This window comes from Diceros bicornis, chromosome 7 (genome assembly GCF_020826845.1).
Source record: "Diceros bicornis minor isolate mBicDic1 chromosome 7, mDicBic1.mat.cur, whole genome shotgun sequence".
Classification (NCBI taxonomy): Eukaryota; Metazoa; Chordata; class Mammalia; order Perissodactyla; family Rhinocerotidae; genus Diceros; species Diceros bicornis.
The window spans coordinates 22168114-22187601 of record NC_080746.1 but is presented as its reverse complement, the minus strand read 5'-3'; the positions used below and the strand labels follow the sequence as shown (position 1 = coordinate 22187601).

General features: G+C 44.4%; 1 pseudogene; it reads left to right on the top strand.

Annotated features, from left to right (window-relative positions):
- The first annotated feature begins 264 nt into the window (after positions 1-264).
- Positions 265-3850, top strand: LOC131407903 (nicotinamide N-methyltransferase-like; annotated as a pseudogene).
- Positions 3851-19488: the final 15638 nt, after the last annotated feature.

The following is a 19488-nucleotide window of genomic DNA, read 5'->3' as shown; positions in this document are numbered from 1 at the left end:
AAGCCAAAGCCACTGAAAACCCGGGGGCCAGGGTAGGGGTAGAGGGTGGTGTCTGTTGCTGAAGGAGGGACCTGGAGAGGCGGACGGGAGGAGGCGAGTGTGACAGAGGTGAATGGCCGAAGGGAGAAGGGTTCAGGAAACGTCCTTCATTGGCTGTCTTGTCTTCATCTGAGTGTTTGAGGGCAGGGGGAGTGACTAAGCCTGAGCTTTATCAAGAAGGGCCAGGGTCCAGGGCTCCTTCCTGGACAAAGCTCACTGCTCTCCATGGCTCTTCAGGAATCCGTGGTGCCCGATGTCTATCAGGTGAATTTTGAACCCACAGCCTCCCTGGACTACTTCAAGTTTGGCCAGAATCCCGCGGGTGATGAACACCTCCATTTCCTGCTAAAACACTATAACGCCACTTTTAAATCAGGTGCTGGTCTCTTTCAACCCTGGGGGAGCTTGGGTGGCCATGCAAGTCTTAAATCAGATGCTGGTCTTTTTCAACCGTGGGGCAGGTTTTGGGTGGGGATGGGGGAGGGTGGCCAGATAATTGACAAGAACTTTGGGCCATCAGAGTGTGTGGAACTGCCTTATAGGAAGATTTTACATATACTTGATGCATGGTAAAATGGTGGGTTGCCCTCAAAGTTTCTGAGGTCTCTGAGGTCAAGATTTTCTCCTCCTATAAAGTCTAAGAGCTGTGGTCTTTTTTTTTTTTCTTTTGTGAGGAGCTCAGCCCTGTGCTAACATCTGCCAATCCTCCTCTTTTTTTGCTGAGGAAGACTGGCCCTGGGCTGACATCTGTGCCCATCTTCCTCCACTCTATATGGGACGCCGCCACAGCATGGCTTGCCAAGCAGTGCGTCGGTGCGCTCCCGGGATCCAAACCGGTGAATTCCAGGCCACCGCAGCAGAGCGCGCTCACCCAACCGCTTGCGCCACCGGGCCGGGCCCAGAGCTGTGGTCTTTGACAGTCCTGAGCAGGCCCGTCTTCTCCCTGTCACTGACAAAAGAAGCTACATGGGCATCACGAAGTGTAGGAAGCTTGCTCCAAAGTCAGGGTGGCCTTCACTCTTCTGCCTGATTAGCACTGTGGTCTGCGAAAACATCCTGGGTGAGTGGCTCTCAGATTTGCCCCTAGGGGAAGAACGGGCTAGGCAGGCTGGACCCTTAAATCAAATAATGGGTATCTTTTCATGATTTACATGAGAAGAAAACATAGCTCCACAGCTAGAATTTTCCCAGTTAAAGATTTTGTGCCATAAAATTTTCTTAAACTCGGTGCCTGCCTCAATTCATCTGCGACCGTACCCTATGGATAAAGCAAATGACAGGGAACAAAGAGAAGGTAGCAGCAGCACCCAGGAGCAAATGAGTAGGCTAAGTCAGTAGGTAGTTAGGACCCCTGGGTCCAGCTAATTTTCTCTCCTTGCTGCTTTGATGTTTATCTTGAAAGCCCTTTGCCACCTTATCTTTTGTGTCAACCCAGTCTCTCCCTGGCTGGAGAGAAGGCAGGATACGGAGGAGAGACCTGGGGCTTCGTGAGCAAGACCTATATTCTCCTTTTAGTCCCCACACTTGCAAGCAAGTTTCTGGGAATACAGTTGGCGCTCCATAAATGTTTGCTGATTGATCTTTGGAATGTTATAGATGGTCTCAGGGGGAGCACAGGGCCCTTCAGCGAAGAGGCAAACCAGTGGCCTCAGAAACATGACCAGATTTCTTCTGTGAACACTTATTTACAGGGTGACTTGGCAGTTGAAATGACAAAGCTGATTCTCTACTAATTGTGCCCCCCCCCTGCCCCCAAACAAACTCTCCTGCTCCTCACTCTCCCCTCCTACCAAAACTATCCATGCTCAGTGCTGGGGACTGTGCTACGTGGTGCCCAAGGCTGTCAGTGCAGGCAAGATTCCTAATCCTGGAGTTTACATTCCCAAATGGTCAACTCCTTGCAGCCTCTCCAAATAGGGTACAGAGAGTGGAGCCTTTGGGGCAGGGTGGACCTCAGAGCCATGCTTTGGTACTGACGATTTAGAATGTTCCTGTTCTAAAGCAGGTAGGCTGAAAGGAAAACTCCTGATTGACATTGGCTCTGGGCCCACCATCTATCAGCTCCCCTCTGCCTGCGAGTCTTTGAAGGAGATCATCACCACCGACTACCTGACTACATGGACAAGAACTGCCTGGAGCTGGAGAAGTGGCTGAAGAAGATGCCTGGGGCGTTTGACTGGTCTCCGGTGGTGAAATAGGTGTGTGAGCTTGAGGGGAACAGGTGAGGGGTTTGTTGCTTATTTTTGGATCTCCATGATACCAGGAGCTTCACTTAGCTCTCTGAATCAAGGATTTTCCATAGGGCTCACACAGAAAGGGTAAGGCAGATGGACACTAAGAAGCAAGGAAGTCAGTGGGGCCCCAAGAAGAAAGGAGGAAGAGTGAGATATGAGTCCTATAAAGACCAAAAGAGGGAACAGAACTAGATGGCTGGAGACAAACCTGGAGCCAAAAAGAAACTGTCATGAAAGCCTACCCAGAATGCCAAGGTATGAGGCCAAGCAGCTGTAGAAAGCCAGGCAGCTGCCAGCTGGTTGTTTATGGCAGGCGCCCATTCCCATTGGCCGGGGCCCGTGTTGTTCCAGTTCCAACCTCCAGGTGGCTCCAAGCTTGTGGAATTTTCCTGTGGATCACGTGACATGGGGGATAGAATTAAGACCAATCCTGCACACAGGTGGAACAGAGTTTATTTACCTTGTGTAATTTTAGGGCACCAGGAAGGGCCACCTCCACTCCCAAAATATGACCCTCCTTAGGTAAGGTAGTCAAAATTGTACATTGGATTCTTATTCCTTTTGCTTAAGACTATGACTTTTTTAAAATACAGAACTGGAAAGAGTAAACCTTTTAATTGCTAGCCTTTATTCGTACCTCAACGTGAGTGAGCCCCACACCCTGAGAACAGGTACATGTGAGAAGAGAATGTGTGAGGCAATGAGGAGGTTGAGCGAAGTGGCTGAGAGACCCGGGGAGAAAGGTAATGGAGCGACAGGAGGTCCCCAACCAAGTCTACCAAGCTCACTTTGTAGTTCTGCTCAGCTGATTCCAGGCAGACTTTCCATTTCTTGTTGCATTTGCCTGAGTTGTGCTAAGCATGGACCTAGCGGAAAGAGAACAGGCTAACTTCCCGGAGTACACTGAGGGAGAGGGCCTGCAGGTGGAAGGAGCATTGACCACAGGGTCAGCAAGTCCTAGACTTCACTTTGTCAACAGCTGGCTTCATGACCCCGTCTCCCTCTGGGACTCAGTTTCTTCGTCTGTAAAACTGGTGACCTGATATTCTGGGAGTCTGTGTGAATGGCAGGGAATCTCCAGGAGTTATGCATGCATCTCACACGATGAGCATGACCCAGCTGGCCACTCTTTCCTCTTCCCTCCACTCTAGAGACAAGTGGGCTGAGAAGGAGGAGCGGCTAGGGAGAGCTGTCCGCCAGGTGCTCAAGTGTGACATTCTCAAAGAACGGCCCCTGGAACCTGCAGTCCTGCCCTGGCCAACTGCCTCATTTCCTCTCTGTGCCTTGAGGCTGCCTGCCCCACCCTGGGGGCCTGCTGGGAAATCCTGCGCCACCTCAGGACCCTGCTCTGGCCAGGGGCCATCTGGTGCTGAGCGGGGACTAAGACCACTTTCTACATGGTGGGGGACAAGAGGCTCTCCACACTGCCCCTAGAGGAGAAATTCCTGCTTGAGGCCCTGCAGGAGACTGGCTTCACCACTGACAAGCTGGAGAAGGCTCAGCAGGCCGCTGAGGGCTTAGATGACCTCTCAGACTACATGGGAATGTTCTTCCTCGTGGCCCAGAGAAGAGACTGATGCGGCAGACCAGGAAGGAGCTGGGAGCGTGCAGGGGCGAACTTCCAACCGTCATTCTGCCACCTCATTTGCTTCCCTCTTTATTTAGCCAGTTTTATTTAGAACTCTTACCAGCAGCAAATGCTTTTAGAGTCCTATTGTACATGATTGCCAGGTAAATAATGACGTTTATCTCAAACAGAGAGGTTTATTATTATCAACTCTACTGATGGCCAGGATTGGGGAAAAGCATTGGACCAGAGAAGTAAAGCTATGCCTCCCCTAGTTTTAAGGGCTCTTCAGGGTTGCATAGGGTTAAGAGGGTGGAGTCCCTCACAGTCTCCTGTTTTAGGTAATTTGGGACTGCATAACTTCTGAGCTCATTCACCACCTGTGTCTTCGTCCCTACTATGGCTGCAGCCCCACCCCAGGAGAGGAAAAGACCACAGGTTGGCAGAACACATGGATTTTGATACTTGGCTCTCTGGCTTACTTGCTCTTGTCACTTCAGGTGGATCACTAATATCTCAGAGCCTCAGGTTGCCCATCTCTGAAATGGAAATAATAACACCCCTCCCCAGGGTTATTGTGAGACCTCAAAGATATAACGTAAATGCACTTGGTAAAGAATTACATAAGCACTGTGTGTGTATAGGTTTTGGCTGACCCCATATACGTGTATCATAAGCAGTTCTAAAACGAGCTGGAGAAGTTGTTTTCCCTCTTTGTCCGGTGGAACCTACCTACTCCAGTTCGGGACAGGGATGGGGCACTTGGGAAACACTTTTTGAAGGAAGTAGCAGCAGATCAGAGAGATCTAAAAGGTGACCAAGAGTAAGCCAGCTGGAGGAAGGGGAGTGAAGAGCAAAAAGTCCTGGGAGCTTGTGCCGAGACCCAGAGGGAAATAACATACTGTGTTTGGTGAACTTCAAGAAAAACTGAAGACACTTGGTACAAAGCTTAGGGCCCTGTCCCTCGAGGGCGCTGTTAACACACTGGGCACCTGGCCTGGTAGAACAGGCCAGGCTTCAAGTGGGCAGAGAAGTGCCAAAGCGGTGACAGTTGATAGGGGGCGGGAGGGGGGCAAGCAAGTAATTTACTCATTCAACAAATATTTGTAGAGTGCCTAAGTAGAGCTAGGCACTGGGCTACATGTCAGCACCTTTGCCCCGGTCTGGGCCTCACACTAAACATGGTTGCAACATCCAAGGGCTTGATCACATTCTACCCCATGAGTGTATCTGTGTGCATTTTTGTGTGTATATGTGCATGTGTGTGTGTGTGTGTGTCTGTGTGTGTGTGCACGCACACACACTGACGATGGTAGTTGAGGGTGGGTCACCCTATCCGTGGTGGCACCACATGAGTGATAGTTGAGCCTGACTCCCGAAGGCTGAGTTCACATCAGGAGTTAGCTACCAGCAGAACATTACAGTAGGTGGACCCAGAGGCTGAGTGCTAACGCCCTGTCCAAGGAGAGCTCCAAGCGTACATTGGAGTGTGTGGCCAGAAAGCTGGGCTGGGCCGGGAAAGCAGAAGGCAAAGAGCAAGGTGGGCAGGCACATGGGAGGGTGTCCAGGGCAGGTGCTCTCGGCAGGACTCAGCTGCCCAATGCTCCACCTCACTGCATGAAGTGTGGATGTGCCCCCTGGGGTAGGTTCCTCTGGGGTCCTGATGTTAGTTACATAGGCATTCACATCAGGGAGCTATTAGCTCCTGTACATGATACTCAAGTTACCACATATGCTTTATGGGCCTACTATGAGTAAGCATTGTGTTTGGCTTCATGGGAGATAAAGAGATACCAATATGTGCAAGACGTGGCTAGTGACCGGAAAGGGTTTACAATTCACTGAAATAACAAGCAACACACTTTTTTGTGTGTGTGTGAGGAAGATCAGCCCTGAGTTAACATCCGATGCCAATCCTCCTCTTTTTTGCTGAGGAAGATTGGCCCTGGGCTAACATCCCTGCCCATCTTCCTCTACTTTATATGGGGTGCCACCACAGCATGGCTTGACAAGCGGTGCCTTGGTGCGCGCAGAGGATCCAAACCTGCGAACCCCAGGCCGCCGAAGCGGGGTGCACGCACCCAACCGCTGCACCACTGGGCCGGCCCCAACAAGCAACACACTTTTGTTAAGCACCCATTGAGTAGGCATGGGACTCTACTGCAAGGCAGAATTTGGTTGGGAGAGGGACGACAAAGCGAAGCACAGAAGAGGGAGGGATTAGTTCAAGGAAGCTTTCATGGGGGAAGTGGCAGCCAAGATGAGTTATAGAGGAGGCTGATGGTTGGAAAGGCATTCCTGCTGGAGGAAATGATACATGGCCTTACGAAGATGCTGGGTGAATGATGTGATGTTTCCTTTGCCTAGAGGATGGTCTCCCTATGGGAGAGCAGAGGCAGACAAGGCTAGGGAGGGAGCTTGGGGCATTGGGCTCTGTGAGCCTCTCCAGGGCTAATCAGAGTTCATCAGTCAATATTTATTTAGGATCTGCCATCTGCCAGGCACTGAGAATGTGAGAATAAATATGACGTAATTCTTGACCTTGCTGAGCTCATAGACAGTCATGACAACAGTGTTACAGGAGGTGAGAGCACACAGAAGAAATTGCCTAATTTGGGGGAGATAAGGGAGGCGTCCCAAAGAGGTAATGTTTAAAGTGAGCCTTAAACTAACAGTAAGTCTCAGGTTTCCAGCCAGACAGTGAGGTGGAAGGGTGGGTGGGCTGGAGTGTTGAAGGCATTTCAGGTGGAAGGAGCCACGTGGCCCAGGTGGGAGCCAGGAGTCGACATCGCCATGTGCGGGATCCTCGATCAGGAAGCATGCACTAAGTGGCTACTGTGTGCTAGGCCCTGTTCTGTATTCTGGGGATACAGGGAACGAGTCCAACAAGGCCCTGCCCTCCTTCTTCTTGGGAGGGGAAAGGAAGGCAGACAATAAAAGAGAAGATAAAAAGAAAGTGTGAGAAGCCCTAAGAAGGATATAAACAGGGTAATACTGTGGAGAGTAACAGGGTCAGAGCGGGTGGGAGGAGCCTGGGATGGGCAGACCTAGACTGGACCCATCACAGCCAATGGTGTGAGAGCAGGGGCACCTGGGGTAGGGGTGCCAAGCCCAACAGTCTCCCTCTGTTTATAACAGAGCTCTCCAAAATAGGAGCGAGAATGCCTCTGGAGGCAGAATCTACAGGCAGACAGGACCTGCTCTCTTGCCTGTTCCGTATCCTGTCTGCGGGCCTCCCATGAAGACGCCCCCTTTAAAATTTTCAAGCCCTTCCCTTTTGCCCTCCAGAGGAGGATCCCAGACACTCAGACTCCCAGTGGAAGTAACAGGCAGTGAGTGGGGTGGGTGGCACACTGCTGGAGGACAAGGCGGGTCATTCTGCCGAATGTGAGTCTCTGTGTAGGGGTGTGCCCTTCAGAAGAAGGCTCAAGGACAGATCCCTGAAGGCTCTCTGAGGACCAGTCCTAGAGCCGGTTTAGATTGTTTCCCTTGTCCTTAACTATCTGGACACAAGGGGGCAGTCGAACCTTGAGTTTGGCAGTCTGCAGGGCCAATGGGGTGGGAGGACACTTCCCTCAACCTTGCTTGTCAATGGCCCGCTCATTTGCCTGCAGCCTGTTTCCCTGTTCAACTTGACCCCTGAATGGGGCAACCAGGAAGAGGAGGGCCTCTGCCAGCACAGAGCACCCTGGTTTTCATTGACCTTCACTCAACCATATATAATATACACTACCCTGCTCCACAATGGAAGCTAAGGCCCAGGAAAGCTAACATCCATCTGCCTGCTCCAGGGCCCTGCTGGAGAGTAGCCCATAAGTAGCCTGGATGACAGACCAAGGGAGAGGCCCCCCAGCTGTCCTCTAGAGGAGAATTCTTCTGGGCCCTCTCTGCTATAGTGAAAACCTCCTCAAAGCCTGTGAAGCTAGGGCAGCAGGGCCAAGTGCAGTGCATGGGGCATAGTAAGCCCATCAGACCCATTCAACAGCTATTAAGTCCAATGTGTGTGTTTGGTCCCACACTAGTGCTAAGAGTACAAAGGTGAATTGGATTCAGGCTCTTCCCAGAAGTTCACAATCAGGTAGGCAAACAGCCATTGCAATATAATGTGGTAAGTTCAGTGAGAGAGAGATGTGCCAGGCGTTGGGGAGCACAGAAGAGGTGCATTAACCTAGACTTGGGGGTGGGGTGGAGGGAGGTCAGAGAAGGCTTCCCGGAAGTAACGCCCAAGTTGAATCTTAAGGGTAAGAAGGTTTAGCCACACAAAGGTAGAGAGGGCTTTTCAGGCAAAGGGACAACGTGAAGAAGATATGGAAGTCAAAAAACTAGATGGAGGAAGATTAAAAGAAGTTCCAGTGTGTCTGAGAAAGTTCCAACTTAGCACCCTTTAATGTTGGAACCATCTTAATAGGCACACACTCTGTGATCTGGTTTTTGCCTACCTCTCCAGCCAGTTGAAAGGGCTTCCTGAACAGCTTTGTACATTTCCACAAGAGCTTTGGAGAACTGACTTTTTCCAGGCTAGGGCCTACAGGATTAGGGGAAATTGGAGGCTGGAAGGGAGACTTAGAGGCTGGGAAATTAGTTTCTGGGTGGGCCTTTTCTATGGGACCTTCTACTTCCCTGTGCCTTAACAAGTGACTCTCTTGCCAATTGGGGACTGATGGGGAAACTGACAAAGGAAGTAGTGACAGAGCACATTCAAGAGGAATCCAGAGATTAAGATTGTAAACAAATAGCAAACACAATTTCATAAACAAAAACCATAAGGCTAAATGTTGATGAACTGGGTTACATAAGAATTAGATTCCTGATTGATGAAAGACCCTGTAGCCAAAGTGATCAATCAGCCAGATTGGAAGAAATATTTGCAATGGATAAAACCAACAGGGAACCAACACCTAGAATATACAAAGAATATACAAATCAACAACAGGAAGACGTCCAAAGAATAAAAGGAGCATGGATATGATTAGGAAATTTATAGAAGAGGAAACCCCAAAAGTTACAAACATTTTGTGGCAGAGATTGTCTAACTCTTCACCAATCTCCACGTCTTCTCTTCTTTGGCACCCAGCTAGACTGAGTTTCTGAGCCCCCTTGCCTCAGGCCATGTGGCTGAGTTCCACCCAAGGAATGAATGGATCAGTGTATAGCGCTACTTAGACGGGGCCCTCCCATACCATTCTCCAAGGGCTCTCTCTTCCCTCCCTGCTGGCTGGATACAGAGAATCCAGTGGAGGACTCTAGGCCCTAGGAGAAGACAGAGCTACACCATAGACGTCTGACCACCTGGAGCAGTAGCCCTGCTCCGACCTCCACCACACTGGACTGTGATGTGAACAAAAAATAAGCATTTATTTCGCTGAGCCACTGAGATTTGGGGTTTGTTATATCACTTAGCTTACCTCACTGATACGCACGTTTAGATGTGCTCAAACCAATGAGAGAGAGACAAAATTAAAAAAAGTGTACAACTTTGCTTATTCTCATTAGACTGGCAAAAATTGATAAAGTAGATCATTACAAGAATTGTGGTAGGGGTTGGAGAAGTGTGTGTGTGTGTGTGTGTGTGTGTGTGTGTGTGAGTCTGTGGTGACATAGGAACTCCCATGCACTGCTGGTGGGGATGTACACGGATGTAGTCTTGCTAGGGCAATCTGGTGGTTCTTACTAACATTAAACATGTGGATATCTTATGACTCAGCAATTCTACTCCTGGGACTATACCCCATGGAAATCCTCACACAGGTCTACACAGAGGAGACATGGATATTTACAGAAACATTGTGTTGGGGAGTTAGAGGCAATCTGGGTTTCTATCACTGGGGGAGCAGATAAGTAAATGAGGGGATGCAGGTCATGGAGAACCATGCAGTGGCAAGAAGTAATGGACCACATATACACATAGCAACGTGAACGTGAATGGGCCTTAAAAGCATAGTGAAAAATGATGTGAATGAAAATATGTGCATACAAAACAATAGTACATATTTTACAAGAATACACATGAAGAAAAGAATATGTATTAAACACCATAGAAAGGTTGCCTATAGAGAGACTGAAAGTGGAAAATAGGAGGGGAAAAAGAAAATAGAATTGAATGAACTTCCACTATACAGATTCTTAGTTCATTTTAAAAGCTTCTGACGAGAGCTTGAAGACTGACAGTCACAGTGTTTTACTTCTGAGGCTTAGTTTCCATTACAGATTCTGATTTCCATGAGACTGTTACATCCATCCTCAATTTTTTAAAAAGCCCATGTTCAGGGGCCAGCCCAGTGGCATAGTGGTTAAGTTCGAGCATTCCGCTTCGGCGGCCCAGGGTCTACAGGTCTGGATCCTGGGCGTGGACCTACCCACCACTCATTAAGCCATGCTGAGGTGGCGTCCCGCATAGACGAACTAGAAGGACCTACAACTAGGATATACAACTACGTACTGGGGGTTTGGGGAAAAAAAAGAAAAAGAGGAAGATTGGCAACAGATGTTAGCTCAGGGCCAATCTTCCTCAAAAAGAAAAAAAAGCCCACTTTCAACCTTCACTGCTCTTTTTCCAATTTCATAAACATTCTCTTTTAATTGCCTGACCTCATGCTTTTTCAAAAACTAAACAAAACAAAACAGTGAAAAGGGAACAGAATTAGAAGATCCAATCTTAGTCCAAATAGCTTTTACTCAGAACATAAAACTATTTGCTTTTTACATATGTAATAAACAGAGGGAGAACATGCTTGTATTTGCTTGGCATTATTAGTGATAGAATGGGTGTTCTAAACATGTATTATACCATTACAGTAATTAGTATAAAGCAAGAAAAAACCAGTGGAACAGAGAAGCTAGCCCTAAATCAGATCTTAGTAAGCATTGTAAGCAAGCATGTAACTAAGGAACATCACACCAAGGAGGAAAGGAAACAAAGCAAAATAATCCAAATGGCACAAAAGCCACTCAAGTTCTCAGCTTTTGTCAAGTAGGTGTTGTGGAAGCTCCTCCCTGATGTTCGGCCTCACTGAGCTTTGGCATTACATCTTCTGGGGACACGCTGATCTCCAGCAAGCTGGCCACCTGCCACAGCAAAGCTGCTGGACCTGGCTCTGCCAATGGCCCAAATGCCATCTCCCGGCAGTCCACAAACCATGCAATGGGAGTGGGCAGGGCTGGACACCTCTTGGCTGGATCATGGAATTGGCCCAGGTTGAGGCACAGACTACTGTCTTTTCCAAGTAGCCCTCAACTGCCCCCACTCCCAAGGACCCTTTTCTCCCATTACTCTTCTTCCTTTAGGCATACAGTTCGTCTCAGGCCCTCCCTCTCCTTCCTCTCGCTGACATCCTTCCCAGAGCTTTCTGCAACCTGGGCAACAGATTCAGTGGCAAGTTTAAAATGTGGATACTTGTGAGTATTGATAACCAGATAACGAGATGGTTAGAGTTTCTGGATGAATCAGTATCTGTGTGGCTGGGGTTTTCAACCCAAAGCTCCGTGCGAGTCTACATCGTTAGAACCATAGGAAACGCAGCTCTTTGTGCGCCGCAGGGCCTCTTTTCTGATCTGATGGAACAGCCTGCTTTCTGCCCCACAGGTAGCCAGGACTCTTAACAAAACAGGGAAGCTGGGAGGTTGTGGACTCCAAGACAAGGCTCCCCACCTCCCTGCAATTAAGGCTAGGATTAATCATCCCTGGACTCACCATACGTATTCATTAAAATCTAAAGCAGGCCCTGTGAGACCACATCAAATTTGATGAGTTATCATTTTGCTTGTAATTTTGTTTATTTATTATTATTTACCAAGTACATGAAGGCTCTCAAATTGCTGGTTCCTCTGACTCCAGGAGTTGCTTAATTTGGCTCTGCCTTAGATTCTGACCTGGGGGCTCACACCTGGCCTCGGGTCTGGTTTGAGCAGAGAACCAGGAGGAGGCTCAGTAGATGTGCTTCTCCGCAGCATAAACGAATACCTGCCCCACTGTGGCAGGAAGAGGCGATGGGAGCAGGCTCCTAATTGCTGTGCTATACCTGGGCCTACATTTCTTTCTTGAAGATAAGCAGAAGCCATGTATGTAAAAGGAGAGATCACTGCCTCCTGGAGTGTGAATCGTCTCTGGAGCATCCCAGGCTTCTGAGCTAAAGGAGGCCTTGATGTCTGAAGCACAGAAGGACTTCTTCCAGGATTGGAAAGAGAAGCTTGGAGGGAAAACTTGAGCGACAGTTTCTGTCATGTTCCCCGCCATCCTTGACCCGTTTTTTTTTGAGATAGTCATTTTTCCTTTAGTGCCCTTTAGTGATTTAACCCCATTGGATAAAACTGAGTGAAAAGAGATGTGCTGGGGCCTGCCTCACAGAGGAAATGGGAAAACCTATGTGATCAAGTGCCCTTGATCTCATAATCTGTGCTTGTTTCAAAAGTGACTCTGCATCTAGACATGCAGGATTTTTTTTTGTGTGTGAGGAAGCTCAGCCCTGAGCTAACATCCGTGCTAATCCTCCTCTTTTCTTTTTTTTTTTTGCTGAGGAAGACCGGCTCTGAGCTAACATCTATTGCCAATCCTCCTCCTTTTTTTTCCCCCAAACCCCCAGTAGATAGTTGTATGTCATAGTTGCACATCCTTCTAGTTGCTGTATGTGGGACGTGGCCTCAGCATGGCTGGAGAAGCGGTGCATCGGTGCGCGCCTGGGATCTGAACCCAGGCCACCAGTAGTGGAGTGCGCGCGCTTAACCGCTAAGCCACGGGGCCGGCCCCAGGATTTCTTTTAAATCATGAGATATGTCATACATATAGAAACGTTCATGAAGCATTTACATACAGTATAAAGATTAATATAAAATGAACTCCAGGTAACCACCCCAAGTTAGGAAATAGAACCGTGCAGGATCTTAGCAGCACCCCTTCTCCCGCCTGAGCACAACCCCCTCCTTCCCTCCAGAGGCAACCACTATCCTGACGTCTACAGAAACCATTTCATTGTTTTTCTTTTCTTCACAGTTTACCATTCATTTACACATCACTAAATAATACTGTTTACTTTTGGCTGTTTTGAACTTTATATAAATGGAATAAAAATGTAGGCCTTCTTTATACCTTGTTTCTTTCACTCTATGTCATTTGGAGACTAATCCATGTTGATGCCTATAGCTGTAATGGGTTCGTTTTCATTGTTGGATACTCCAATTTATTCATTTATTCTACTGTTGCTGGACATTTAGGTTGTTGCTAGTCAGGGGCTATTTCAAACAATGCTGCTAAGAATATTCATGTGTACATACCAGGTTTTCTCTAGATATGCCCCTGGGAGTGCAATTGCTGGGCATAGGGTGTGCACAAACTCAACTCTAGTGAATGCAGCCTGTCTTCCAGAATGGTGCACCAATTTATGTGCCCACTATAAACACATGAGAATATCTGTGATCAAGGTCACTGGTGCTGGTCAGATGCTATTTTTGCCAATTCGATGGCTGCCTAATGGTATCTCATTGTGGTTTAACTTGCATTTCAGTGATGAGATTAAGCATCTTCTCATAGGTTTATTGACCATTTGGATTTCATTCTTATAAACGGTCTGTTCAAGTCTTCTGCATTGTTCTTTATTTTCATTTTGATTCGCAGAAGTTCTTTCTACATTCTGGATCCTAGTCCTTTGTCAGTTTTATGTTTTGTAGTATCTTGTCTTGTCTTTTCACTCTCAGTGTGTCTTTGGCTGAAAACACGTTCTTAATTGTAATATACTCAAATTTACAAATCTTTCATTTACAATGAATAGTTTTTGTATCTGGTTTAAGAACTCCTTCTCTACCCCTAACGTCATGAAGATATTCTTCTATATTACCTTCTAAATCTTTAGAGTTTTCCCCTTCACGTACTGTTTTCTAATCCATCTGAATTGATTTTTGTGTATAGTATGAAGAGAGATTCTAATTCCATTTTCTCCCCTGTGGATACTCAGTTATCCCAACACTATTTGTTGAAAAGTCTATCTTTTTCTCCACTGATCCGGGATATCACCTCTGTCATATATCAAATTTTGTAAAGGTGTGGGTCTGTTTATGGGCTCTCTACTCTGTTCCATTGGCCTATTTGTCAATCCTTGTACCAATACCACACAGTCTTAATTACTATAGATTTATAATAAGTATTATACATGGTAGAGCAAGTCCTCCTACCTTATTTTTCTTCTTCAAGAGTAGCTACTCTTGGCCCTTGGCACTGTCATATAAATTTTAGTGCTGGCTTGTCAAGTTCCAACAAAAACCTATTGAGATTTTAATTGGGACTTTACTGAGTCTATAAATCAATTTGGAAGGAAATGACATCTTTACAATGTTGAGTTGTCCAATCCATGAGGTGGTATATTTCTCCATTTATTTAGGTCTTCTTTAATGTCTTTCAATAAAATTTTATAATTTTCTCCATTACTGTCTTGTACATATTTTGTTGGATTTATTCCTAGGTACTTCACATTTTTTAATGCCATTGTGAATGAAGTCTGTTTTAAATTTTATTTTATAACTGTTGCTGATTAGAAAGTGAGGGGGAGCAGAATATGCCACCCCAAAATGTGTCACTTTGGCATGTGGACTGTTTTGAGCTGAGGCAATTAAGACTCAGCAGACTCAGGAAATGCTTTTACCTCTCCCTTAACTGACTAAAAGAATTTAGATAGGGGGCCTGTACCAGGCCCTATGGCCAGGAAGAGAGATAATACCAGAGATAACTTTTTATATCAGAAAGACTTACCTGCATGTCATGACAAACATTTGTTTACCAAACATTTGCTCTTCTCATCTTCCTGTGAATTGTCTTCCTCCTCTTTGAAGCCCCAGAACCCTACCCCTTCTCCTTAACTCAGGATGGTATATAAGCCTCAATTGTCCAACTACCTTTGAGTCTCATGTCTTTGCAGGACTCCTGTACGTACATAATTAAATTTGTTTTTCTCCTGTTAATCTGTCTTATATGAATTTAATTATTAGAACAGCCAAAGAACCTAGAAGGGAAGAAAAGAAAATTTTTCCACCCCTACAAAATGAATTTAATTTTTTCTATTGATTTTTGTATCCAGGAACTTTGCTAAACTCTTATATTAATTCTACCAGTTTACTTGTGGATTATTTTTCACTTTCTGTATATATCATCACTATATTACCTGCTTATAGTAATAGTTTTATCTTTTTCCTTTCCAATCCTTTTACCTTTAATTTATTTTTCTTACCTACTGTGCTGTCCCGAGACTCCTAGCAGAATGCCGAATAAAACTGGTAATCATTAGCATTCTTGTCTCTGTCCTCAAGTGGAAGGGAAAGCTTTTAAATGTGTCATCATTAAGTATGATGTTTGTTGAAGTTTTTGTAGATAATCCTTATCATGTTAAGGAAGTTCCATTCTATTCCCAGCTTGTCAAGAGTTGTTTTTATTGTGAATGGATGTTGAATTTGAGCTTTTTTCTCTCTACATCTATTGAACATTTCAGAGGACATTTCTCTTTTAATATGTAAATATGATTATTTACATTAATTGATTTTTGAATGTTAAATCACCTTTTATTCCTGGGATAAACCCACCTTAGTCATAGTGTAACTACTAAAAGAATAGGCTCTTGAGTTAAACCTGTTTAGGTCTGAAACGTGGCAATACCACTATTTAGCAGTTTGACCTGGGCAAGTTATTTAAACTCTCTTGCCTCAGTCTCCTTATATGGCTGAAATGGGGATAATAATAGTACCTAACTCCCAGAACTATTGTAAGGTTTAGTAATATGTCCAAAATGCCTAGAACATAGTAAGTACCCTTTAAGTGTTTGCTACCTTGTTGACTAGACAATAATTACTTCAGGGTTTTTGTACTTGTGTTTGTGAGTGATTTTAGCTTGTAATTTTTCTTTCTTATAAATAACTTTAGTATTACGGTTTTACTAGACATAAAATTATATCGAGAGGTATTTTCGCATTTTCTATTCTTTGAAGGAGGTTGTGTAAGAGTAGAATTATTGATTCCTTGCATATATGCTAGAACTCACTTGTGAAGCCATCTGCCCTGAAGGTTTTGTGTGGGCACAATTTTCAATTTAAATTCTTTGATGGTTATAGATCTATTTAGGTTTTGTATGTGTTGTATATTTATGTAGGAACTTCTAAATCTAAATTTTAAATATGTTGGCATAAAGTTATTCATAATATCTTATTATCTTTTAAATGTCTGCAGCATCTGCCATGAGATGCCCTCTTCCATTCTTGACATTGAGAACATATATGTGCCTGTGTATGGTGATGGATTGTAATTAGTATTTAAGTGGTGAACATGATGTAATCTACACAAAAATAGAAATATAATGACGTACACTGGAAACGTATACAATGTTATAAACCAACATTACCGCAATAACAAAAAAAAAATAAAATAAAGAAAATATATATGTGCCTTCTCTCATTTTTTCCTTGATCATTCTAACGAGAAATTTTTTAACTGTATTAGTCTTTTCAGAGAGCCAACTTTTGGGCCTTGCTAATCTTCCCTAATTGTATCTTAACTTCTAAATTCATTAGTTTCTGCTCTGTATTATTTTTTTTATTTCTACTTATGTCTGTTTTACTGTTCTTTTCCTAACTTTATAAGCTCATTAGTTTTCAGTTTTTCTTCTTTTCTAGTACACGTATTTGAGGAATAGAGTTCCCTTTAAATACTGTGTTAGCTTCAATCTGCAAATTTTGATATGTACTACTTTTGATATCACTCAGTTCAAAATATTTTATAATTTCCATTATGATTTTTTCTTTGACCCATGAGTTATTTATGGGTTACTTATTGGTTTCTTAATTTCTAAACAAATAAGGGTGTTCTACTTATCTTTCTATTTTTGACTTTTAACTTAAATACATTGGTCAAAGAATACACTCCATTACCATTTCAGTCTTTTGAAATACGTTGAGGCTTGCTTTATGGGCTAGTGCATGGTAATTTTTAATGGCCTCCGTATTCTTGAAATGAATGTGTAGGCGTTGGATGCAATATTTTATATATGTCCATTAAGTCAAGTTGATTAATCCTGCTGTTCAGGTGTTATGTATTATTATGTGTTTTTGTCTGTTTTTAACTCTCTGTAAATGACCTTATTTTATGCTTTGTTATTTGTCCTGATAGGTCTATGTTTCTTTTTCTCTCATTTCTTGCCTTCTTCTGAATAGATATTTTTTTGTCATTCCATTTCCCCTCCTCTACTAATTTGGAAGCTAATGCAGTTTGATTATATGATTTTTGTGGTGTCTAAAATTGGAGTGTAGGTATTTTACTTAGGATCCCATGAAGCACCAATGAGGGAATAGGAAAGTGAGACAGAGAAAGAAAGGAAGGCAATGAAGCCTACATTAATGAGCCAGTTACTGCTGTGGGCAGCTGGGGCTCAGGCCTGCTGGGGACCTCTGGGAGAGTAAGTAGAACATGTTTCAGCATTCCTATCCCAGGAGCAAGGAAGCTGGTGTATTCATTTAGCAACTTTGAGCTGTCATTGGGTGAGGGCCTGAGGACTGCTGCATTAACTCCCTGGCTTTTCTGGCCTGCTCTCTCTGGAGGATGAACACACTCTTGCGGCCAGAGAAAGCTCTCAGGCAGGGTCTCAGGTGCTTACAGTGGAAAAATGTTGACATGTTCAGACGTGATAAGTGCCAAGGGAATATGGGCAGGGCACCATCATCTGCTTAGAATTACAACATGCATAGTTAACTTATCAAAGTCTAAAGATAATCAATACTTTTACCCTTCCTGGACAAGACAAAGGTCTAGATCACTTCAACTCCATGTATTCACCCTCCCCTGAAATTTATAGGTTATTGTTATTTTGTATTTAATTCCATCTTGCTTAATTTTAACCACATATGACATTATTATTATTATTATTATTATGTGTGTGTGAGGAAGATCAACCCTGAGCTAACATCCATGCCAATCCTCCTCTTTTTGCTGAGGAAGACTGGCCCTGGGCTAACATCTGTGGCCATCTTCCTCCACTTTATACAGGACGCCGCCACAGCATGGCCTGACAAGCGGTGCATCGGTGCACACCCGAGATCTGAACCCGAGCTATCAGCAGCGGAGCACATGCGCTTAACCACTACGCCACAGGGCCAGCCCGACATTATTTTTCATATGTCCATTAGAATTACCCACAAATTAGCCTCCTTGCTTGTTCTTCATTCTTTCTTGTATCTCAGACCTTCCTTATGGGTGCACATTCCTTCTGTCTGAAATATGTCGTTTAGGATTTCCATTAGAGAGGACCTATTAGTGGCAAAAGAAAGACTTTTTCTGGTTATAGAATTCTAAGTTGACAAGTACTTTGTTTTAGCCCATTGACAATATTGTTCTGTCTTCTGGCTTCTTTTGTTGCCGTGCAAAGTCAGCTCTCAGTGTAACTCTCACTCTTTGAAGGTAATCTGTGTTTTTCTCTGGGCGTTTCAACATCTTCTCATAGTATTTGGTGTGCTGCAGTTTTATCAACAAAATATCTAGGAGTGGATTGCTTTTTACATATCTTGCTTGGGAGTTACTGGACTTCTAAGTGTAGTCCTTCATAGAGCTGTTAGAAGGATTAAATGAGTTAATGTTTGTAAAGCACATAGAAAAGTGCCTGCACAGAATAAGTGCTCGATAAATATTACCTATTATTGATCCTGTGTATTGATATCTGTGCCAGTTATTAATTCGTTACTTCACAGCTCCAACTGCCCTTCTGTATTTTAGGATGTGAGAGCTGGATTCTGCAAATGCAATTCTCCTTTGCCAGCTGCCTCCATGTTAGGTTCTGCCCTTGGGGGATGCTGGAGGGACAGCAGGGCTTGAGGAGGAGAAAGAGACTTGCTACTTACTGGGGTTTTTTTCCCCTGAGGTCTGGTTGTGGGCTTGTGATCCTGAGAGCAGTCTCTAGCAAGGATAGTCTTCACTGAGCTAGTGGCTCAGTGCATGGCTAATTCCTGCAGTGGCATTTCCTGGGTTCTGGAGGTGGCCAGAATTCCTGCAGCAGCTGTGATTTCTCATCAGAGCTGTGACTCTCAGTTCTATGGCTCTGTACTCTAAGTTTCTAAGTTTTTTCCTGGTTCTCTTGTTCTATCAAGCCCAGCAACTTTCTGCATTTGCCATCTTCAAGTTCTCTTTTACCCTCTTAGTAGTTAACTATTTTTTTTACCTACTTAATAATCTCTATATTAAATTTTATATTACATTTTTCCAGTTCAAATTACTGGTTTGGTATCTATCTCTTCACTAGACTCTAACTGATATAGTATCTTTCATTAGTACTGGAATCTCTTTACATATTACTCTGATCCATTCTATCTCTCCTCTCCATCAGGAACTCTGATTTGACATATGTTTGACCTTTTCACTCCATACTTTATGTCTCTTAACTTTCTCTTCCATATTTTCCATTTCTCTTTCTTTCTCTGTTACACTTTGGGGCATTTCTTTTAGCCTATCTTTCAATCTCAAATCCTCTCTTCAATTATGTCTAATATTATGTTAAACTTCTCTACTGCTATTTATAAAATATAAAATATGACATATCTATGTCTATATATCAGCATTTTTAGTGGTTTTCAGGAAGAGGGTATGTCTTGAGAGCTAGTCAGGCATGTTACTGGAAACTGATATGTCAATATGTA